The 26058-nt window shown below is 35.9% G+C and overlaps 1 protein-coding gene across 5 annotated transcripts in view; it reads left to right on the top strand.

The window, feature by feature from the left end:
- The window catches only part of INTS9 (integrator complex subunit 9), a 103011-nt gene that overhangs the window by 4953 nt on the left and 72000 nt on the right, over window positions 1-26058 (top strand). The window lies entirely within an intron of this gene.

The following is a 26058-nucleotide window of genomic DNA, read 5'->3' as shown; positions in this document are numbered from 1 at the left end:
GACCCGAGCCGAAGTCGGCTGCTTAACCCACTGAGCCACCCAGGCACCCCTGTCATACTTTCTATAGATAGTTCCAGACATGGAGAGAATCTTCTAGTTTATTAAGTCAACAAAGATTATGCAACCACAGTATACTGGCATTCAAAGTTTTAATAATTTCTATTTTAATTTTTACGTTTGACCCCAAAGATTGATGACAGGGAATTATTGGGATTTTGCTGAGGCACAAATTTGAATGTGACTTTAAGATTAGTGATAATCCTTAGTGAATGAATGAGCCTGATTACCTCAGAGTCCGTGGCTTTCTGTAGTTATTGTTGCTGTCTTGTTAAAGTTCTGAAAGGAAGGTTACTTATTTATTTTTTTAAATTTTTTGATGTTTGTTTATTTTTGAGACAGAGACAGAGCATGAACGGGGGAGGGTCAGAGAGAGAGGGAGACACAGAATCTGAAGTAGGCTTCAGGCTCTGAGCTGTCAGCACAGAGCCCGATGCGGGGCTCGAACTCACAGACCGTGAGATCATGACCTGAGCCAAAGTCAGAAGCTCAACCAACTGAGCCACCCAGGCGCCCCTGAAAGGAAGGTTATTTAAATGCTTGTTATGCTATACTTTTTTAATTTGATGGAGGAAATTGTATGCTATAGTTGTATTTACAAATTAAAAAATTCAAGAAGGCCAGGAGATGTTCTTCAGTGATCTATTCTTTATACAAAGTACTATTTCATTTGGGGGAAGGCTCAAACTTTTCACTCACCATTTCTCCTAGGAAAACAGATGGAGCAGAGAAATGGATTCATGGACTGTTCCCTGTGGAGGACAGATAAAATACCAACTGGAATTGTAGATGATCTACAAGATCTTTACTTGAAAGGGGCAAATTCTACCACAAAGTCAATGTAACAAATTATTAGGATGGGTGTGGTTAATCCTTACTTGGATCTGAGAGTGATATTTTATTTCTCCAGTTTACAGAATTGCAGAATCCTTTAGGCTTCTTAGAACTTGGGTGAAGAATAGAAAATCTCTTGCTATAAATTACCAACATTCACAATTTTACCAGTGCTTATTAATTCACCTATTTCAGACTGATTGTTAAAATGTCAACCTGATTTCACTCTTTTCTATTTCTTTTTGCTGGTTGATTAGAGTGCCCTCGTGTGTCTTTTTGATGTAATATCATTTTGAGCTTCAGAAAGGTCATGTTTTATCACCACCTTGGTATTTGGTATGATAGGTGTTTTTCCTTTCTTTCCTCAAACTGAAAAGCAATATGTAACATAAGGCCAAGTCACATACTTTGTTCAGCAGTGCTGTGAGATAAAAACAGATATTTTACTTTGGGACATTTCAAAGTCATAATTATTACTGTGAATAAATCTTTTATACTTAATGCAAAAAAAAAAAAGTGTACCAATCATAGATTTTTTTCAGCAATGATAGTTGAAAATAATGGTTGAATTGAAATAGTTATATTGGCTCTCAATGTAAGCATGACATCATTAGTGTTGCATATAACTGCAGTAGTACATCTGTTTTGTGACTGGTTTGCTTTGAGCACTCAAATCCTGCTACCATTGTCTCTGATGATCAGTAGAGTGTACTTGGCAGACAAAGGCCAGGAGTGTAGCATGGCCTGAAAATCAGTAAAATACAGTATTCCAAATGGAAAATTTGCTCCTGGCTTGCTAAATACCAACTGAGGTCCAGGCACAAACTACCCCTCAGATCTCCATTATGATTCATTTATTCATTCAACAAATATTCCTGAACACCTTCCTCCTCTGTGCTAGGCATTGCTCAAGGTACTGGGTATATTGCAGTGAACAAAACAGATTTACTCCCTGCCTTTATGAAAAGTAATGTCTAGTGGGCTTACTGGTGCAATTCAAACAATATTACGGTGAACTTCCTGATGTGGAGATGTCATTGGGCACTGGCTCAAGCGTTTTTTAAATGTAATGGCCAAACAATGCATTTAATTGTACCCAAGAACATTCCTTCTTAAAATTTTAACAATTATGGCCAACTTGCCTGCTAGTTTACCATTGTACCAGTAGTGTATGAGAATGCATTTCCTCCCCCTTGCCAACAATGCCATCTGTTTCTTTACTCTTACTATGTGTCTTCCTAATGCAACTTCCTTTCATCAATCCACACACCCTCTTGTCTCTTAGACTTCAGCCATATTTAGTAAAATGTCCTTACAGTAGTGATGTATGGATGTGGGAAAATGTACCGGAAAGGGGAACACGTTTCTTCAGATAAAACAGTGGTGTCATAAGAGTCTTTAAAAGGAATTTTTTAAAGAATTTTTGGTGTTGCTTTGAAAATGCTGATGTGCATGGGTGTAGTAATTAAGATGGCAGTATTTTGGGATCAAATGGGCTGGAAAAGCAACCAGACCAGGTGTGTGTACATGACAGATGAGATCCCCCATCATCCCCAGAAAAGGAATAACCTGTGAGATGAAGCTAGAACTTGATGTATCAGGAAGGGCTAAGAAAAGGGGCCAGAATTTTCAGAGATTAAGAAAAAAGGCAACGCTGCAAACCAAAAGGATGAAGGGGAATAAGAAACACTGTAAGAAGAAAAGAGTCAGTTTGAAAACCCCAAGACACTCAGTGATCAAGTCTAAGAACTATGTGGTGGGAACTTTACTGTGAGAAAAACAGGAAGTTTCAATTGTCCCTGATTGACCATATATCTGAAGGAAATGCCTGTAAGGTCTAAAACATTTAAATTTATTGAATGCACAACTGAATGAGCTTTAGCTCTCTCAAGGATATATAATCAGATAGATGATATTCAAGAAAGTGTTTTTTTTAATAGAAGTTGCAAAACGAACACCCTTTTTGCCCTTAAGGTACAGTTTATTTTTCATCATTCATGTTTATGAAAGAGTGGGAGGAGGTGAATAATAAAAGGTCTTGCATAATCCATTCCTCAGATTTATGGCCCAAGCAGAGATTCTCTTTTCCGAAATACAATATTTTTGCATTTTTTTAAATTTCAGTGAAATAGAGGAAGGCATAATTAGATGTTCTAATTTAATAAGTCTTCCTTCCCATATGTTTTTCCAGCATGTGGAAATAGGAATAAACAAGCAGTAGTGTTAATAATGTAGAGGAGGGGCACCTGGGTGGCTCAGTCAGTTAAGCAGCTGACTTCAGCTCTGGTCATGATCTCTCACTTTGTGGGTTTGAGCCCTGCACCAGGCTCTGTGCTGACAGCTCAGAGCCTGGAGCCTGCTTCAGAATCTGTGTCTCCCTCCTTCTCTGCCACTCCCCCACTTGCGCTCTGTCTCTCTTTCTTTCTCTCAAAAAATGAATAAACATTTACAAATTTTTTTAGTAATGTAGATATTATAACCCCCACCTTTTTTTTTTTTTTACATTTTTAAAGCAACTTTACTGAGGTATAATTTACATACCACAGAATTCATGCATTTAAAGGGTACTATGTAGTAACTTTTAGTAAATTTACAGAAATATGCAATAATCGCCACAATCCACTTTTACAATATTTCTGTCACTCCAAAAAGATCCCTTGTGCCCATTAGCAGTCAATCCCCATTACTATCTCCAGGCTCAGACAATCACTTATCTACTTTCTGTCTTGTAGATTTGCCCTTTCTTGTCATTTCATATAAATTGACTCCTACAGTATGCAGTCTTTTGTGTCTGACTTCTTTCACTTAGCATAATGTTTTTGAGGTTCACCCATGTTGTAGCATATGTTGCTCAATAATATTCCACTATATGAGTATGCCACATTTTGTTTATCCATGAACCATTTGATAGACATTTGGATTGTTTTCACTTTGGGGCTATTATGTGTGGAGAATTTTCATTTCTAATATCTCCATATTTTCATTTCTTTTTCTTGCATGATTGCACGGGCTAGAACCTCCAGTAAATATTGAATAGAAGCAGTGTGAGCAGACATCCCTGCCAATCTTTTCCCAGTTCCCTGTCTGAAGGGGAAGGGATTTAGTCTTTACTGGATTAGATATGAGCTTTGGTTTTTTTGTAGATCAGGTTGAGGGTGTTCCTTTCTATCCTTAGTTTGTGGAGCATTTTTATCATGAATGGGTCTTGGATTTTACCAAATGCTTTTTCTTTACATGTCAAGAGGATTGTATGGTTTTTGTCCTTTATTATTATGGTGTGTTACCTTGATTGAATGTTGAATATTAAGTCAGTCTTTCATTCTAGGTATAATTCCCATTTGGTCGTGATGTGTAATCCTTTAAACATATTAATGGAATTGGTTTGCTAGTATTTTCTTGAGGATTTTTGCATGTATATTCACAAAAGATATTGTTCTGTAGTTTTCTTTTCTTTTCTTTTCTTTTCTTTTCTTTTCTTTTCTTTTCTTTCTTGCTTTTAATAAATGTTTATTTTTGAGAGAGTGAGCAGGGAAGGGACAGGGGATCCAAAGCGGGCTCTGTTGACAGCAGTGAGCCCAGTGTGGGACTCAAACTCACAGTGAGATCATGACCTGAGCTGAAGTTAGGTGCTCAACTGACTGAGCCACCCAGGTGCCCCTGTTTGGTAGTTTTCTTATGAGATCTTTGGTTTTGGTATCAGAGTAATGTTGTTCTCATAGAGTGAGTTAGGAAATTTTCCCTTCTCTGTATTCTAGAAGAATGCTCAAAGAATTGATACCATTTATTTAAATGTTTTATAGAATTCATCAATGAAGTCATTTGGGCTTTTCTTTATGGACAGATTTTTAATTGACTGATTCACTTTCTTGCTATATAGGTCTCCAGATTTTCTCTTTGTGTGTTACAGTTTTTAGAAATTGTAGTCAAATATACACAACATAAGATTAACTAACTGTTTTAACCATTTTTAAGCGTACAGTTCAGCTGCATTAAGTACATTCACATTGTTGTGTGACCATCACCATTGATCTCCAGACATCACTTAGCATAATATCTTCAAGGTTTGTCCATGTTGTGGCATGTGTCAGAATTTTCTTCCTTTTCAAGGCTGAATAATACTCCATCAACCGTGTATAACACATTTTGTTTATCCATTCATCTGTCTGTGTACGCTTAGGTCATTTGTACCTTTTGGCTATTGCAAATAAAACTGTTTTGAACATGGATGTACAAATACCTCTTCAGATCTCTGTTTGAATTCTTTGGGATATATTCCCAGAAATAAAATTGCTAGATCACACTGTAATTCTCAGTTTAACTTTTTGAGGAATGAACACACTTGTTTTTCACAGCATATGCACCTGCACCATTTTACATTCTGAGCAGCAAGACACAGGTGTTCTAATTTCTCCACATCTTCACCACTTGCCAACACTTGTCATTTTCAGTTGTTTTGATAATACCCATCCTATTGGGTGTGAACTAGTTTCTCGCTGTGACTTTGATTTACATTTCCGTAATGTTTGGTGATGTTGAGCATCTTTTTGTATTTTTTTAGATAGATAATACATGTACATTGTTTAACTTTTAAAAAGGGTAAACTGTACAACAAGTTTAAGGGACAAAAAAAAAATGAAGAGATCTCCTATCTGTGTCTTCCTCCCCACGAGCAGTCTCAGTGATCAGTTTCTTGTGTACCCTTCAGAGATATTCTGTGGACTTACATATATAAAATTTCCATCCTTTTTAAAATTTTTTTTTACATACACGGTGAGATCCCACCCACACTGGTTTTCTGAATTCCTTTTTCTTTTTTAAGTTAGAAATGCATCTTACCTATCATTTCATATCAATATCTACCACGGCTTCATTTTATAAAACACTATATAATCATACCTAATGAGTCAGAGTCTGCATTCGATAAGATCTTGGGTCATCTGTTTTCACAATACTTTCATGCTAGGCAATAAAATATTTTCAGTGCTCCTTTCAGATACTTTAAAAATATTTCTAACAGACATTTTGTATTTTCAGTGTCTAAAGGCTGAGTTTAGAATTATGGATGTTGGGCTGGAAGATACAGTTCTACTCCCTGCACCTACATCCCTCACAATGATTTTGAAATCATTCATTGTTTAGGGCATGGTTTTGTTGCTAATATAAGACATAACATGAAATTAGTGTCAACATATCTCAAAAATATATCATACTATTGCTAGAAAAAAAATCAATTGGTAGTCTTTTATTGTTTAGATATACCATAATTTATCTGGCCAAACCTTCAGTGATGAGCATTTCACTGTTTCCAATCTTTTGCAATTAGAAATCATGTTGCAGGATGATCTCCTTTGTGAGCATCTCTAGATGTATGTAGGATACATTTCTGGGTGAAATGGGTGTTTCAAAGGGTATGTGCATTTTTATTTCATTTTATTGCCAAAATGCCCCCATAGAGACCTATCAGATTACACTCTCCAGCAGCATAGCCCGGTGTACCACTGCAATGTAACCATCACACTGTCTTATATTTTTCTCACTGAAAAGTGAAAAAAACAGTGTGTCATTAGACTTTAAAAATTGTTTTCCTCCTAGGTGTAAGATGTAGAACACAACTTCTATGTGTTTACAAAAGCATCTATGTTTCTATTTCCTTCTCAACTCTTTTATCCCACTTGATCTATTAATTTTACAGTACTTAAACTATTTAATCTTTTGTAGTTTTAGAGTGTATTTTAATATCTTATAGTACTTGTTCCCACTCATTGCTCTTCACTTTAGAATTTTCCAGACTGCTGTCAAACATTTATTTTTTGTATAAAATTTAGAATTTTAGATGTCATATAAAATTTAGAATTTTAGATGTCATATAAAATTTAAAATTATTAGTTCCCACTAAAATATTTCTATTTTTATTGGAATCGGGTTAAATTTATAAAATGTAAGGAGAGAAGTGACTTATTTCTTTCAACATATAATTGAGTCTAAGAACAAATGTGCTTTCCTTTAAATCTTAAACATCTTTTTTTGTTGTTACTGTAATTGGAATCTTTTCCTACATAGTTTACATATAAGATGGGTATTTCTTTCTTGTATTCTCTCTACAGCCCCTTGTTGAATTGTTTTAATTTTTAGTAGTTTTTCCAACTAATTCTTATGGGTCTTCCAGGTGTATAACTTTGCACAGAATCTTTTTTTTTTTTTTTAATGTTTATTTATTTTTGAGACAGAGACAGAGCATGAATGGGGAGGGTCAGAGAGAGAGGGAGACACAATCCAAAGCAGGCTCCAGGCTCTGAGCTGTCAGCACAGAGCCCGACACGGGACTCGTGAAATCATGACCTGAGCCAAAGTCGGATGCTTAACCGACTGAGCTGCCCAGGCGCCCCATAGCAGAGAATCTTTTTAAACTCATTGTTTTCCTGTGGTGTAATGACATTGGATTATACTTGCAGGATAGTTTGGAACAGGAGTGGTAGTGTTAGGCCTCTCTGTTCTATTTCTGACACGAATGGATATGCTGCTTTAATTCGACATGTCACTATTAGATCAACTTTTGGCTTGAAATTTTTGTATATTTTAATTTACATGCTGTAACTAGCTACTTTCTTGCTCTAGAATTTTCTAGCCACTAAGAAAGTGAGATTCTTTCACATAGACCAACAATAAGTTATTTTTTAAGGGGAAGATCTATTTGTGTTGTAGGGTATTGTTTGTTCTAGTCAGCTAATTATATCTTGCAAGCCATTTCCAGAGTTTTGAGAAAACAATGGTTTTTAGAACTTAAAGTCTTGGGTGGTGTATAGCAGATTCACAGAAGTAAAAGACTTCTGTGACCTTAAGAGAAAATTGCAGGGTTTCCTTAGAAAACAGAACAGCCAGAAATAGTTTCTCTCTCTGTACTTAAGAGACAGGCCTGATAAAGGCAAGAAATGTAAACAAATCGGTCTGTTAAAATAAACATAATTACCCCACCACCAACAACAAAAAAAATCTCTGTAGAAACAAAAGGGTTCAGAGCCCTAGGCAGGGGCTTATTTATTTTAAGCTGTGTTTGATTCAAGCGCTGTAGATCCAGTAGGAAGAAACTGTTGATGAATGGCTATGTGATAGTTAAAATTAACAGAAAAGAGAAGAAGTAACAAAAATCCTTTGTTTGGCTGTACAATCCAACAAATGCTACTAAATGCCTATCACATACAAAACCTCCTTGATGTCATGGGACATACTAAAGATGAGTAAGAGATAGATCCTACTATCAATAACTCACTATTTAACAAACCATGGATACAGTATATTATGTATATGTATACTGTGTACGTATGTGAGAGTGTATGTAGTTTTAGTAACAGACTTTGATAAAAGGCAGTAGTAGGGTTTGTAAGTTTAGGATTATGAAGGATGTATTGCAACCAGAAAATCAAAGTTGTCTAGAAGAGTAAAATCTGAGTTGGCCTTGAAAGGTATGCTGGCTGGCAAATATGTCAGAAGAGTTTTGTGTCACTGCCATTGGAGTCAGGGGTGAACTTTCTGAGAAACAAAAGTTAGAAAGGTAGATTGAAGCCACAGTGGTGGCTTTGAATACGAGACTTAGTGGTTTGGACAGTCACAGAGTAAGGATATTTACATATATATATATCTATATATATATATATATATAGATATATATATATATTTCAATGAAGTTTTGGAGCTTTAAAGTAAGAATGTTTAAACACCTAGAGTTTTTAATTTATCCCTTTGGAAATCTAGGTCAAAGGAATTGGAAGAACTATATTTTACACACTTAAGAAAAACTTCGGAAAGTGAAATCAGAAAAGTATGGTTCATTGCAGTTACAGAAAATATTTTGAAAAGTGAAATATAATCAAGAAGCATTAGGAAAGATAGCAAATGCATCAAAGTAAGCACAAAGTCAGAATTACCCTACTTAGGACAAGATTTTTCTAAGTACTTTACGAGGACCTCATAAGCAATAACAGAATTCATAAATACATCAGAAGGTGAAAGGGATTTGGAGAATCAGTGGGACAAATTGATGGGCACCATAGAAGAACAATACCCAGATAGGAAAAAAAGGAGAGAACAGAAACAGTGAATTCCTTGACATTCACCTCTATTGAGAAAAAGCTGGGCAAGGGTCCCATTCCTACAGAATTGATAAGTGCATAGAATATTCTTGGTTACATCGACAGCTTGAATATAGATAAATCACTAGAAAGTGTGATGCTGTCCTTGGATTTTTTTAAATATAATTTTCGTACATTTAAACTAGCATAAATTTCAAGTGTGCTTATAGTTTGATGAATTTTTATCTAGTTATGCATTCATGTGTGTTCTCATTTATGTCTGGCTTCTTTAACTCAACACATTGTTGACCTGAAAGTTTTGGAGGATGAAATTGTTGACTTGTTGACTAACCTATGTCTCTCCCCCCCCCCCCCCCATGATAAAGAGCAATTTGTAGAGGACTGGCAAGCTGCCTGTGAGATTACCATCTCTTTGTAGGGTTCTTGAAGGAACCCTGAGAAATTCAGCCTGGTAAAACCTATTTCTGGGCTTGGCAAGCCACTGCAATTCAGTGGGAGACTGTCGGGCAAACACAACATGGTTTCTTTTAAAAAGAAATCAATCTGAATTTGATCAGAGTTCTGCAGAGGGACTAAATAAAACTTGGTTTTTAATTCACTCGAATTTTTAGAATGCTTTTCTGAAAATAAAAATAACTATTGTAGAATCAGTACATAATTTTTTTTTCATAATATGATTGAAAGATATAAAGGAGGAAACAAAAATCACCTGTAATCTCACTGCTTAGAGTAATGACCGTTTAACATTTTGCCAGGTAATCTGTGGTGGATGTGTGCACTGATATCCTATATCAGTAACTCTAAAGTTATAAATCTCTTAGGATTAGATTCTACTCTGAATGATAGGAAGCCTGAAATAATCATGGCTTAAATAGGGTTGATGTTTGTTTCTCTCTTACATAATGAAGTCTGAGGGTAAATAGCCCAGAGCTGATATAACAGGTCCATCATCCTTAGACACCTTATTGCCACCATCTTCAATATGTGGCTTACTCTTTGTGATCCAGTGTGACTTTTTCATCTAAGGCCATCAAGTCCTTATTTCGAGGAAGGAGGAAGAGGCAAAGAAAGACAGGCGCCTTCCCTTTGTTAGTTTCTCAGAGTTGCATATACCACTTTGATCTATCTTTTTGACCAGAATTTACATTGCTAATCTAGTTGCAAGAGAGACTAGCTAGGAAATAGCCTTTATTCCAGGTGGCCATAATTCCAGCTGAGATTTGGGTTTCTCCTTTAAAAGGACAGAAGGAGATACAGATAATGGGACAATAGTGTCACAAGCATTTCCATTTTAAATATGTATGTCGCTCACTTGGAGCATTTTATAGTATTGCATTATGTGGATTTATTCTGCTGTTGAATATTTTGGTTTCCATCCCCTATTATCCTGCACAATGCTGAAGAGAACATATTTTTATTTACCTTTTTTTTTTTTTTTTTTTTTGCACCCACCTGGTTTTTGTCTTACTGTAAGTAAATTCCTTAAGTAAAATTGCAAGGTTAAGGACTACACATGCACATTTTAAATTTTGATTCAATTCTGCTTTTCAGAAGTCCTTTCATTTTCACCTACCAGGAATAATTGAGTTTCCATTTCCCCACGTCCTCATGATTAGTTTCTTTATGTGAGTGTTTGGACAAACCATTTCCTCTCTGTAGTTTTAATCTACACTTCATTACTTGTAGGTTGATCAGCTTTGCATTTGTTTTTGGTGTTTTGTGATTTCAGTATTTTGTTGGCCTTCGTTTGCAAATTGCCTGTTTCTGATTTTGGCTCATTTTTCTCTTGGAATCTTTGTCTTTTTCTCAGTTATTAGAGTTCTTTATATATTAAGGATGTCAATTCCTGGTTTTATAGTTTTTGCCAGTATATCTTTCTTTTTTTTTTTTTTTTTTTTTTGCCTTGTTTTGTTTCTCACATAAATAAACACATCTATTGTTATTTTCTTCAGGATCATGGCTTTAGGATGACACTTAAAAGTCCTTTTCCACCCCAAGATTATATCAAATATTTCCCTAAAGTTTTAGAATTTCTCTCTAGTATTCCATACAAAGATTTTTAAAGAAATACTTTATCAACTACAACAAACTGAAAATCAAAATCAAACTGCTTTCCCCAGTAAGTGTGGGTCTCCCTGTTGCCATTTTTGCAGGCTCAGTATTAATTAGTAAAAGAAGCTGCCTCTTCTATTCTCTCCCAAGGACCCAGATGGTACAGGCAAATGAAAACTTTTTTTTTTTAATGTTTATTTCTTTTGAGAGAGAGAGAGAGAGAAGGAGCAGGGGAGGGGCAGAGAGAGGGGGAGACAGAGAATCTCAAGCAGGCTCTGCACTGCCAGCACGGAGCCTGACACAGGGCTCAAATTCATGAACTAGGAGATCAGGACCTAAGCTGAAATCAAAAGTCAGAAGCTTAACTGACTGAGCTACCCAGGTGTCCCAAAAACCCTTTCCTTTACTCTGATCCCTGACATGTTAACTGGTGTGATTAGTAGGAAATTTTTTGGTTGAAAAGCCTTTTCTAGACCCCAAAACATTGCTGATTGCCTGATTTTTGTCCAGACATAAATGCATGTGAGGGACCCAGCATAAAGTGTTCAATAAATGGTAGCTGTTTTTATAAACTTCTTCACTTAATCAAAAGCAGTTTTTAAATCCATTTCTTTGAAAATCTAAAGGACTAAAAGGGGCTTGTCCCCTAATTATATCTGACACCTTTCCACTAAACAGCACAGTTGTGTCAGCATTGAAAGTCTGTTCAGTTAGGTAACTAACACCTCTTGCCAGTTACTTACCCACGTGCCACAGGGAACTCCCTAGTGACCATGGTATCTGTGCCCTCTCCTTCACAGTTGACTTTGATGTCCACATTTGTCTGGACACTGAAGTTTGAACCAATGCGTTATCTGTGGTTTGGGTTGGGGGGAGTGCACAACGTTTTTATTTTTATTTTTTTTTTAATGTAATTTATTGTCAAATTGGCTAACATACAGTGTATACAGTGTGCTTTTGGTTTTGGGGATAGATTCCCATGGTTCATCGCTTACATACAACACTCAGTTCTCATCCCAACATAACATGACTAGAATAAACTAGCTTACTCTTGAATTAATGTTAAACGAATAATGATTCTCCTTGTTGATGCTGATCTTCTTAGCCACTTACTGGTGTACCATTTTATTAACCTTTTTCCTTTTTTCTCACCCATTGTCATTGCTGTGGATTTTCAGCAACTTGTATAAATTCTATTGTCCTTAACTTGCCTCTGCTTCTAAATTATTCATCCCATAAATAATACTTGTAGTTTCCATATCTCTCTCTCCCTTTTTAATGGCATGTTTACTTTTATCCATCATATTCATATGTTGCTTTTTACTAGCACTTTTATCACCCTTGCTACTTTTGTTCTTATAGGACATACTGGGTTAATAATGTTCATTAAACACCTGAGAACCAATCTCAAATAAAACAAACATTATGGAACAGAAGCATCATGTAGGCCTGTCGTGTATGATCTTTAATGCAGTTTCTTTTTGGTGGTGGTGGACCACAGCTTTTGCTTTGAAGGGTAGATATATCCATAGTGTGAAAGATTAGGTTAGAGTAGTACTTATTTTTTTAATTTATTATCATTAACTATTTCTAACCTTATCTTTATATCCCATATTCCTTATTTCCTTTCCTCTAAATGCTGTTACCTGTTTGCTGTCAACCTTTAAAATTTTTTTTTCAACGTTTTTATTTATTTTTGGGACAGAGAGAGACAGAGCATGAACGGGGGAGGGGCAGAGAGAGAGGGAGACACAGAACTGGAAACAGGCTCCAGGCTCCGAGCCAGCAGCCCAGAGCCTGACGCGGGGCTCGAACTCACGGACCGCGAGATCGTGACCTGGCTGAAGTCGGATGCTTAACCGACTGCGCCACCCAGGCGCCCCGCTGTCAACCTTTTAAAATGTTTCTAATAGAACCTTCTGTGGTAATTGCTCTGTATTCCCAAAGAGAAAAAAAAAAAGTCTTCGTTCTTCCCCCCATCCCCCCAAAAATCTGTTGAAATCTGGTTTTAAAAAGAATTCAAGGGGCACCTGGGTGGCCAACTTCGGCTCTGGTCATGATGTCACAGTTTATGGGTTTGAGCCCTGTGTCAGGCTCTGCTGACAGCTCAGAGCCTGGAGCCTGTCTCCAGTTCTGTGTCTCCCTCTCTCTCTGCCCCTCCCCCACTCGCACTCTGTCTCTCTCTCTCTCTCAAAAATAAACACCAAAAATAAAAATTTAAAAAGAACTCAAGAGTGTACAAGAAGTAGCTAAGGTAGAAAGTGAAAGTTGCAGTATTGTCAACCACGCTCTCCCCTGCAGTAACCACTTTTACCAGTTTGGTATATGCGCTCAGTCTTTTTTAATTACATCTATATATTTACATAAATGAGGTCATGTGCGTAGCTCTGTGAATTTCTTTACCATCAACTCTAATTACTTTGTAACATTTTAAAGTTCTGGTACCAGACAGCCAATGATGTTTATTCCCAAGCCAACTCCTGCCTATTTTCCCTCTCTCTTTAATATTGACTGCCAACATTCCCACCCTTCCTGAACTTAAGTTGGGCTGTTTTCCTTCTATGACCACTCTCCGCTGCTTTATGCATTTACTGAAGAGTCAAGTCAGAGAAGAGGATAAGCATGAAGGAGCAGCCATAAGTGTCAATTCCCCAGCTGTGTGTGTTATCTAGCCACTCTCCAACCAGAAAGTGGTTTCACTGTGTTCACCATGCATGCTGCAGATTCTCTGCTCAAATGGAAAATTATCCCTCTATCCAGCTGTGTAGTCAGCTTGACAGTGAGTATGATTGGCACATTTAACAGCTCTCCTGCAAGATAGAATCAAGATGGAAAGCGAAAGAAAGTGCAAGATTACCAAATAAAATTGAGATGTATTTATAGAAATCTCTGAGTGTTGGAGAGCCTTGCCGAAAATTCTTAGCAGGGGTAATAGTTCCAAATTAGGCAAATTTGGCTCAGCGGTAACCATTTTTAACTCAGGATGGTGTGGTACAAGGTGGAGATTCTCAATAGAGTGTGCTCTCTTTCCCTGCGGCACTAAGAATCTTATACATCTCTATTGGGGCATAGAGTATCTCCTAGTGAGCTGTAACTATCCATGGCAACAAGTGTATGTACACTCGGGTGTTGGTTCAAAGAAAGTTCACAAGCCCTGTTAAGAGCTAGGTTCCTCATTTTTCAAAGAGGTATTTGGACTAGATGATCTTATAAATTGTGTATTTTCAGAAAGTCAATTGTAAACAACACAGTGGTATAAACACATCTTGATGACAGGTTATATAAAAGAGTGAGGGTTCGGTCCACCCAGGGAAATGATGGAATGATGAAAAGGAACATTTTTGTGTTAAGAGAGAGGTTAGAAATAATCTAATTAAGTCTCATTCATCAGGTAAAGAAATTTGAGGCCCAGAGAATTTAGGGATTTGGACTAATTACAAGTTAGAGGCAAAGTTAAAAACTAATACTTTATGCCTAGAACTAATCACAGCCCAGCAATAAAATCTGATTTTTTTTTTAAGCTAAAAATAAATTTCTACTTTGGAAAACAGTTTGGTAGTTTCTTATAAAATTAAACATTTAACCCAGAAATGTCACTATTAAGTATTTACCCAAGAGAAATGAAATTATATGCCCCTACAAAAACCTATAATGTAAATGTCTTATAACTGCTTTATTAATACTTGGCAAAAACTGGAACAGCAACCCAAATGTCCATCAGCTTGTGAATGCATAAGCCAATTCTGGTACATCCATACATTGGAATACTTTTTAGCAATAAAAGGGAATGACCTGCTGAGAGCAACAAGAAGGATGAATCTCAAAAACATTATGCTTGTAGTATATGAAATTTCGAGTTGCTCAGCCTCCTTGCCAGCTCTGGTCAGTCTTTCACTTTGACCCTTGTAGTAAAAGTGTAGTGGTATCCTATTGTGGTTTTAATTTGTATTTCTCTAAGGACTAATATTGAGCATCTTTTCATTTGAAAAGATTTGAAGTTGTAAGGATTTTATTTTATTTTATTTATTTTATTTTATTTTATTTTATTTTATTTTCTGCTTTCAAGTTCTTTATGAGATACGTGTTTTGCAAGTATATTCTCCCAGTCTGAGTTAACTTACATTTTCTGAAGAGTGTCTTTTGAAGAACTAAAGTTTCAAGTTTCAATTAAGTTCAATTTATAGATTTTCTGTTATGGTTCTTGTTCTGTGTGTAATCTAAAATTTTTGGCTAACCTAAAGCACAAAGATTTTCCTCTGTTTTACTAGAGTCTCCCTGTCCAGTAGAGTATCCACCAGTGGTATATGGCTATTAAACACAAAGTTGTTATTATGACTAAGGAACTGAAATTTAAAATGTATTTTAATTAAACTTTAAAGGCTGATACTCGGGGCACATAGGTAGCTTAGTCAGTTGAGCTTCGGCTCGGTCGGATGACTTCGGCTCAGGTCATAATATCCCGGTTCGTGGGTTCAATCCCCGCATCAGGCTCTGTGCTGACAGCTCAGAGTTTGGAGCCTGCTTCAGATTCTGTGTCTCCCTCTCTCTCTACCCCTCCCCTGCACACACTCTGTCTGTGTGTCTCTCTCTCTCTCAAAAACGAATAAATGTTAAAAAAAAAATGTTAATAAAAGCTGATAATTCAATTATTGAGAAAATTTTAAGTATGTTTGGAAGAACTTGAGTATGTGGATCTACTTTTTCAACTGTAAGTTTTATGAAGTCTCAGTACATACTAAGTATTTCAGATGAAAATTTATCATCTGAATTGAAATATGCTGCAAGTATAATGTTAACACTAGATTTTGGAGACTTGGTACCGTAAAGTAATGTAAAAATGTCTCATTAATATTTTATGTCAATTCTATGTTGAAAATTTAGATATATTGGGGTAAATGAAATATAGTACTAAAATTAATTTCACCTGTTCCTTTTACTTTCTTAATTTACCTACTAGAAAATTAAAAATTATGTATGTAGCGTGTATTGTATTTATATTGCATGTACTTCCCAGAAGTTTTTATTGTTTTAGCTCTTACATTTAGTTCTATGATCCATTCCAAGTTTAAAGTCCCCTTTAACCTCAATATTTTATGATTTTTATGGAAGCTAAGAGTCCAATGAACATAAGCAAGGCTGGGAAAAAGAATTAAATTTTTTTTTTAATCTGTAGATTTTATCATTAGGAAATATATTTTTTAATGTTAAAATGCACTAGGGTACAACTTCTCAGGGATATAGAAATGACAGTGTCAGTAGTCTTAATTAGTAGTCAGTAAGTCAGTAGTCTTAATCCCAAGCTGTCTGCCTTAGAAGTAAGCTAGCAGGGGTTAGTGGTACAACAGGAAAGCAATATTGAGGGAAAAGATGACTAGAACAAATTATAGTCACTTTTGTTTCTAAGATTCTTAAGTTTTTTTCCTATCCATATTAAATATGTTGCTCTTAATATAGTACACTATCATACGTTTCCTACTAGTATATTAGTGGAAAGATTTAAGAGAAAGCAGTTAGAACTTGTGCTGGTTTGAGTGCATATTCATTCTGTTATTAATTGTGTGATCTTGGGCCTTGACAGTCAAGTTAATATCAATAACATTTATTCAGTTGTTGGGAAAGGACTAATTAAATACTGGATAGAAAATATTTGTCAGTAATTCTTATTGTTTGTGAAGGTAATTCATACAATGAAGTTTCCAGTTGCTACTCCTTTCTGAGCTGTGGTCTAATTTTATTTTTAGAATTCCTTTTCAAGTGTCAGCATTACTGTGTATTTTTATGAATATGTATATCTTATAAATATAGCCATCATATTAATATAACATTTCTGGTAATTAAATAACGCTCAACATCACTTGAAAAACTTCTTGTAAAATTATAAAGCCTTGCCAAATCTTGTTAGGGAAGTGTTTTACTAAACTTCATAAGACTAGGAAGCATCAAGGAGTTCACTGAAGGCACTAACATAATCTCAAAATTTTAGGCTAAAAATCTGGGAGTTATCTTTATTTCTTTCCTTTCCCCCTGCCCAAGGCCATATCTTGTACCATGAGACTTTTGTCATAAGGAAAACAGCACTACAGATTTTGACAATGGTAGGAAAGGTATAATTAAATAATTCTGATGTCTGCGGAAGTTTCTGGTAACAATACAGAAAAGACACCTTAGCACTTGTTACTAATATTAAATAGTTGTAAATAGTTTGCCTTTTTTAAAAAACCAGATCTCCTTGCTCCCCTTAACCCCTTTTTAAAGACATAGTTATATCTAAGGTTAAAATCACCAACCTTTGCTTTTCCTCCCTTACTGCTTTCCTCAAGTTGATGTGTATCATACCTATACATGCCTTTATTAGCTTAGTATATTTAAAGTATGTATTCAATATTATTAGTATTGCCAAATTCTTTTTTAAAAAAAAATTTTTTTTTCAACATTTATTTATTTTTGGGACAGAGAGAGACAGAGCATGAATGGGGGAGGGGCAGAGAGAGAGGGAGACACAGAATCGGAAACAGGCTCCAGGCTCTGAGCCATCAGCCCAGAGCCCGATGCGGGGCTCGAACTCACAGACCGCGAGATCGTGACCTGGCTGAAGTCGGACGCTTAACCGACTGCGCCACCCAGGCGCCCCAGTATTGCCAAATTCTTGAGAGTTACACCAATTTATACTCCATTTTTGCTATATTCTCTTCAGTACTTAGCATCATTAGTCCATTTGCTCATTATCATCTTATTTTGCATTTCCCTGATTCTAGTGATTTTGAGCTTTTTATATCTACATTTATTGCCCACTCTTGTTTCCTCATTTCTATTGGGTTTTTAAATCTTTTTTTGTTGATTTATATGAATTTTTTATACTGAATAGGTTACAAATAAAAAGCACTAGTGAAGTTATTAGCAATAACTTATTAGTTATTAGTTTATTAGTGCTTTTTTATTAACACGTGTGGGAAATATCCTCTCCCAATCTCTGGCTTGTGTTTTCACTCTGTTAATGGTGTCTTTTGAAGATTTTCATTTTACTTTATTAATTTTTTAATGTCTATTTTTGAGAGAGAAAGAGAGCAAGTGAGAGCGGGGGAGGGGCAGAGAGCGATGGAGACAGAATCTGATGCTCCAGGCTCTGGGCTGTCAGCACAGATTCTGACGCAGGACTCAAACTCACAGACCACGAGATCATGACCTGAGCCAAAGTTGGACACTTAACCTGCTGAGCCACCCAGGCGCCCTGAAGATTTTCATTTTAAAGTACTGTAGTCAGGTTTCTTAATCTTTGTCTTATTTGTACTTTTTTGTCTCTGAAGAAAGTCTCCACTACCCTAGGGTAGTAAAGAACTTACCCTCTTTTTATTTTTCACTAAAAGTTTTAAATTTTTTGCCTTTGTACCTTAAGTATTTAAGTCATCTGGAATTAGTTTTTGTGTATGGTATGAAGTAAATTTTTTCAGATGGGTTGCAAACTTCCCCAGCATTAAATATTAGAAATGCCACATTTATCATATGGCAAGCCCCTGGATATGTGTCTGTTTGCTGGACTGTTTATTTCTATTTCATTTGTCCATTAACTATCACAGTTCAGCATCCTACTGTTAATGACATTATAGTTAACTTGTAATATCAGAAAATTTGAGTCTTCTTCACTAATCATTGGTCTTTAGTTTTTTCCTAGGTAATCTTAGCCCTTGACTCTTTGATATGATTCTTAAACTCTATAAAAAAGTAGTGAGAATTGCTATTTTTGCAAAAGTTTATTTTCCTTTCCAATTAATATTATCTCTGACAAGAGTTTTATAAAATTTTTTGGTAAAGATTTTACACTTTTTTACTTTTATGGTGCATTTAAATTTTTGCCATATAAATGGTTTTCTAATTTTTAACTCTTATTACTTTTTACTAATTGTTTATTGCTGGCATGTAATAGCTTAATTAAGGGGCGCCTGGGTTCTCAGTTGGTTGGGCGTCTGACATCAGCTCAGGTCATGATCTCATGGTTTGTGAATTTGAGCCCCATGTTGGGCTCTGTGCTGACAGCTCAGAGCCTGGAGCCTGCTTCAGATTCTGTGTGTCTCTCTGTCTGCCTCTGCCCTGCTCCACACTCTGTCTCTCTCAAAAATAAATAAACATTAAAAAAAATTTTTAAATAAAAAATAAATAAAATAACTCAATTAATTTTGGTACTTTGATTTTTGTATCCAGCAACCTTGATGAACTCTCTTATTAGCTGTAATAGTTTGTTTTCAGAGTGTCTTTTAATCATATCAACTGGGAACAATGACTTTTTGTTTCTCCATTTCTAATCATCTTTTTTAGTTTTCTTGTCTTATTGCATTATATAGCATTTCCAGGTATAGTGTTGAATTTAAGCAGTCATAGTGAGTATCCTTGTTTTGTTCTTGACTATAAGTTTTGTGTACTTCATCATTATGATAAAGGATTTGGTTATGAACCTTTTATCAAATTAAAGAAATACCCTTCCATTTATAGTTTGCTAGGAGTTTCTGCCTAGAATCAATGTTGTGGTTTTCAAATATATTTTCTGAATCTATTGAGATTTGTTTTTTCCTATACTCGTTTATATCTGAATTATATTAATAGGTTTTCTAATGTTGTACCAGGAAGCAAAACCATTACACAAAAATCAATTGGCTAAAAGTATTTTTTTTAATATTATATTTGAATCAGAAGCAACCAAAGTCACTTCTTTATTTCACTGCCAGGGAGAGAAGCAAACTAAACCTGTTTTCTCTTTGCTCATAGATCTCCATAATGAATATATGACTTAGTTAAGTAGACAAAGGAGAAAAAGGAAATAAATGGTGATATCATTTATAACTTATTTCATTAACACAATTGCCTATAAAAAGCAGTTCATTTATAGTGCTGTGCAATTGTCCCAAACAATATTAAAGAGCTTTTGGCATTAACTCAACCTAAAGTTATAGTTTACATTAAAGATAATGAAAAGTAATTTCAGAGCAAAACTACTTTACAGTGAAAGAATCCTAATACTTTTTTTTTTTTTTTTAACGGAAGAGAACACCCAACAAAAGAAAATTTCTGTTATGATGGATTATAGACTAATTTAATATTGTGATTTACTTGGGATCTTTATCTTACATTAGCCAGCTAACTAATTTTCTTTGTTCTCAACTAGATTATAAATTCAGTCTATGCTCTTATCAATTCACATTGTGTCCTTTTAGAGCACATTATCTCTGCCAAAAAAAAAAAAAAAAACTTGTTTTTTTAAATCTCTGATGATTCTTTTTTCTCTGTGTTACATGAAATGCCATGATGGTTAAGTGTACTCTTTCTGGATCTCACTGTCCTGTATTCGAGTCCTGATACACCTCTTACAACTTTGGGAACATGTGCAAATTTCATAATCTCTGTGTCTCATTTTCTTCATTTGTAAGATAGGAATACACTTCCTACCTCATAACTTTCTTGAGAGGATTAAAGAAGTTAAATATAAAGTTTTTACAGAGTGCCTTACACTGCAAAAAACACCATATCAAAATAACTGTGTATATTGTTATTTTAAACAACACTAGGAAGTAGAAGAACATATATGATATTTTGGTCCATGATTCTTTCTGCAGAAGACAGCCAATTCTCTAAAATTCAGTTTGCTATGACCAAATTGCCAAGTGTACCAAATGTACTAATTTGTTAAATTTTCTGGTTTTGTTTTATGAAGTTTACAGTAATTCATACTGCTTTTGAAGATTTCTGTGAGGTTAATTTGGCCAGTTGTCATTTTGCCTTCATAGCAGCTTTTGAAAGTATTAGAACTGCTGAAACCCGAGGTCGTGATGTGAGTCTTGTTAGTAATAGATGTAATATTCAGAAACACGTATTTCACGGTCAGTAATCTGAAACCTCCAAAGGGCTATGTGCCTAAGTGAAAGGAGAACTAGAAAAGTATCATTCACTTGCTCAAGAAGTCAATAAGGAAGATGGTCTCTGCAAGGAGCTTGAGCCAATTGCTTTGAGAGTGTTGAAAGTCTGATTTATATAATATTAACCACTTAATGGACTGAGCCACATAGGCGCCCTCGCCTGAGTGCATATTGTAATCAGCTGTACATTTAACAGCAGAAATTTCTAAAATGTAACAGAATAATAAAACTGAGAACATAAGTTAAGTACAAATTGAAAAGCAGGGGAGCCTGGGTGGCTCAGTCAATTGATCATCCGACTTTGGCTCAAGTCATGATCTCATGGTTTCGTAGGTTTGAGCCCTGTGTCAGGCTCTGTGCTGACAGCTTGGAGCCTGGAGCCTGCTTCAGATTCTGTGTTTCTGTGTTTCCCTCTCTCTCTGTCCCTCCCCCGCTCATGCTCTCTCTCTGTCTCTCAAAAGTAAATAATTTTTTAAAAATTTAAAAAAAATTGAAAAGCAAAATATACTTAACATTATTGATAATTGAATAGTTGCTTATGTACTAAAGAAAAATATTAAAAAAAATTTTTTTTTACATTTATTTATTTTTGAGAGACAGAGCACAAGTGGGGGAGGGGCAGAGAGAGAATGAAACAGAATCCGAAGCAGGCTCCAGGCTCTGAGCTGTCAGCACAGAGCCCAACGCAGGGCTCAAACTCAAAACCATGAGATCATGACCTGAGCCGAAGTCGGAGGCCTAACCGACTGAGCCACCCAGGCGCCCCTAAGGGAAAATATTTTAAATTGTAAAGGAAGAAAAAATAAAATTAATAGAAGAAAAAAACACTGCATTGCTCCTGGCTTGAGAAATGTTATTGTATAATAAAAATGGCAGCATTCTGTAAATTCACATATAGATTGAATGAAGTAGCCTCCATTGACCTCTTTGGGGAACATGAGTCTTTAGAAGTCTAGTCATTCTAATATACTTGAAAATATTACAAAATATAAATGTTACAGCATTGGTATTAAAAATGAAAAACAAGACCAGGGAATAGAACAGAGGCTTCAGAAATATAACATATTACAGGGGCGCCTGGGTGGCTCAGTTTGTTAAGCGGTCGACTTTGGCTCAGGTCATGATCTCGCAGTCTGTGAGTTTGAGCCCCGCATTGGGCTCTGTGCTGACAGCTCAGAGCCTGGAGCCTGTTTCAAATTCTGTGTCTCCCTCTCTCTGACCCTCCCCTGTTCATGCTCTGTCTCTCCCTGTCTCAAAAATAAATAAAACATTAAAAAAAATTTTTAAAATATATATATATAACATATTACAGAACTTGGAGGTGTAACTTACAAACCAAGAATAACTTAAAGGTGAAAGGAATCACCTTTAATGAATTTTGCTAGGACCCTGAGGAAAATGGACTTAGGTTTTTGTCCCTGTTGTGGATAAGAGATCAATTTAGGACTATTTACAAAAATCTATTTTCAGAGATCAGTTAGGTTTGTCACCATAATAGCTATTCTTCTGAAATGTGTCAATATCAGAAGGAAAGCAGCAAAGGCAGAATAAGGATAGTTGTTAAACATATCCAAGTTGAGTAATAGGAGTTTATTATACTAGTTTTGCTTACTTGTATATTTGGGATTTTCCATAATAATTTTTTTAATGAAAGTAAAAAAAATGGGAAAGATATATAGTGTGTATAACTGATAAAATTTTTATCCAAAAATATAAACAACGTTTATATATGTTAAACATATATGTTCTATAACCACATTCTATTTATTCAGTGGAAAAAAGGGATCAACAGGCAGACAATGAAGTATTGATAATAAATCATTACACAGAAAAACCTGCAGCTTTGGTATTAGTTAGAAATAAAATTAACATGAAAACATTGGTGTGTGTTTATTAAGGTAGAAAAAAAATTGTGAAACCTTATGTTGGCTAGAATATTCACTTACGTACTTGGTAGTGACTGTATCTAACTAGAGGGAAAACTAGCAGTAGACGGTATTTATAAAATTGTTCACTCACTGTACCTACTCTTCTGGGATAACAAGTATCTAAGACATTAGTGAATGCTACTATAGAATAGAATTTCTTCTCTAAAACGCTGTCGATTTAGGTGGCCCCCCAAATTAAGTGGCCTTTTCAGTCCCTTAATGGTTCTATAACTAGCAGTAAACACACTCTGTGGGTCAGGCACTGTTTCCATTCATTTAGACCTCACAACTTAAGGAGGGTGGTGTCTATCTGCATCTTACAGATAGGAGGATTCAGTCTTTGCAAAATGAAGTGATTTTCCCCAAATCACATGTTAATAATGAGCTCAACCAGGATCTGAGCCCAGGCAGTCTTATTTCAGACCCCCTGCTTTAAATCATTTCTCCAAACTCCCTCTCAGAATTAAAACCTTGTATCAAGTAGTTGACTTTCCTTTTGAGGGCCATGTAATTGCTTTAAGATGGCTACTATTAACATTCAGCTTCATTTTAGTATAGCTTCTAGATGGTTTTGACCATAATGCTGATGGGAATAAGCAGTGAAACAGATCTTCTGATATATAACTGATGTCATTGTAAATAGGTACGGCCTTTTTTGGAAAGCATTTTGGCAGCATATTTCAAGAGCCATAAAATGCTCACATTTTTTGACCTAGTTAATGCCATTTCTGGGAATCCTCTAAAGAAATAGTCTAATATGGAAAAAGCCATAAGCACTACAGTGATCACCACAGCCATGTTTGTAATAGAGCAACTGGAAGCAACCCTGAATGTTCATCAGTAGAGGAATGATTAAACACACCATGGTATATTTACTTAGGCAGCCAATAAAAATGAAGTGTGATGCAGCACAAAGAAAACAGGCATCTTGAGTTGTCAAAGTAGCACACAGCAGTATGTTTACAAAAATTACGTTCTTTACAAATATGAAAAAAAGATGGAATGGAAAACTGTGTGTAATATTTTTTCTTTCTGCTGTTTTTCAAGATTTTGTAATATAAATTTATTCCTAACCTTAAGATTTAAATCACATGATTACCTAGTGTTTTTGTGTATTCGTCTCCTAACCCTCACTAGATTATAACAACTGCTTGATTATAAGCTGTGTGGTTGCAGGCTGCATGTTAAAAAACACACAGAGAATGGGGCGTCTGGGTGGCGCAGTCGGTTAAGCGTCCGACTTCGGCCGGGTCACGATCTCGCGGTCCGTGAGTTCGAGCCCCGCGTCAGGCTCTGGGCTGCTGGCTCGGAGCCTGGAGCCTGTTTCCGATTCTGTGTCTCCCTCTCTCTCTGCCCCTCCCCCGTTCATGCACTGTCTCTCTCTGTCCCAAAAATAAATAAACGTTGAAAAAAAAAATTAAAAAAAAAACCACACACAGAGAGCATCACTGGACACAGGCAGACTTCAAGAACCTTGCAGGTGCTTCATTTACTGGTTGCATGAACCTCGGCCAGTCACTCTGTCTCAGCTGACTCATTTGACCCATGAAGTGAGCAGTGCAGTTTGCAAAGCATGACTAGAGTCTTTGGAGTCAGGGGACCTTACTGTGTGTGTCTTTGGCTCTTAGACAAGTAGCTCAAACTTTGTAAAGCTCAATTTCCTCATCCATAAAAATGGAGCTAGTGAGATCAAGGTCTGGCACTCCTTTAGTAGATGCTCTGAAAGTGTTCCTTCCATTCAATTATGGCCCTTATAAAGTGTTCCTCACCTTTCTCTTTGCATGACAAGAGCAAATATAAAGTCTTTCAGCTAACTTCTTTTGTCTGAAATCTTTTGAGCAGCAGCTTTTACACGTCAGTCTTCTAGAGTAACTTGTTATCTGTAATTTAGAGTTAAGGATGAAGGAAGAAAAGATTTTGTCATTCAGTATGGCCAGCAAACTTTTCAGTTTTGTTGTAATCCTTTTCTTATATGATTATAAAAAAAAGTAAGTGGCCATTGTTGAACATGTGAAAAACGTGGAATCCTGGAAGAAGAAAGCTATGCGATAATCTTCCCACCAAGAAATAACCATTATACATTTCATTTTATTTCTTCTTAATTTTTTCTAAATATGACTTTTTTTAAGTAGAACTATAGGAAAGCTCTCATTAGATCGTTTGTATGTTTGGGGCAAGTTTATTATGACGTTTTCTTTTTGCTTTGAGGTAGTGTACCTTTTTGTATTTTAATATTCATTTTTGAGAGGGAGACAGCACGAGTAGGGGAGGGGCAGAGAGAGAAGGAGACACAGAATCTGAAGCAGGCTCCATGGTCTGAGCTGTCAGCACAGAGCCCAATGCAGGGCGTGAACCCACAAACGACAAGATCATGACCTGAGCCGAAGTCAGACACTTAACTGAGCCACTCAAGCGCCCCAAGATAGTTTACCTTTAACAAGTAATTCTTATACAGAGATAAAGACCAAACTAGCAATAGGGAACCAGATGGAGGATGGGGTAAGGATAGCTCTGTCTTAATTAGTAGGACAATTTTTTCTGTAATTCTGATACCTGTCAAAGAATGTACTTATGTAAAGTATAATTACCCGAATCATACTTCCTGGACTTTTTTAGGACAATTACAATTTTAAATAACTTGTGATATTTTCATTGCAGGTTATCTTGTACCATTTCAGACCATGAGTTGTGAAGTTTGGTCTGGAAAATATAATCACCAGACATAAACTTGGAATAAAAAAAAAAAAAAAAAGGCTTGCAGAATAACCACAATTTCTTGGCTCTTGTCCTTATCATTTTTAGAACATGCAGTTTTAAAAAATCGTCAGTCCCTGTAACATCCTCTGGAGAAAAGGGGGAAATTTATCCAGTGACAGAACCAACAGAGCAGCAAATACCTAGAAAGGCAGCCTGACCTACTGTGTCTGTGCAGGGCCAGGCATTGATGCCACATTACCCTGACTTGTGTTGAGCTTGTACTGAAATCAGAAAGAGAGAATGTTACTTGTTGAGGGATTAAGAACGTTGATCCTTCCATTTCTGGGCTTTGCTGTTCAAGGCAGGCTTCTCCGGAATGACTTTAAAGGTGGGGAGAAAGGTGTTTTCCTTCTTCCATTTCTTTTCTTCACAGCAGTAGTAGAATTATGAAAGGTGACAGGGTACATCCTGTATAAATAATTTTCATTGTGGCATATCTGT

This window comes from Felis catus, chromosome B1 (genome assembly GCF_018350175.1).
Source record: "Felis catus isolate Fca126 chromosome B1, F.catus_Fca126_mat1.0, whole genome shotgun sequence".
Lineage (NCBI taxonomy): Eukaryota > Metazoa > Chordata > Mammalia > Carnivora > Felidae > Felis > Felis catus.
Note: the sequence above shows the minus strand (reverse complement) of the source record. Positions and strands in the feature narration are given on the sequence as shown.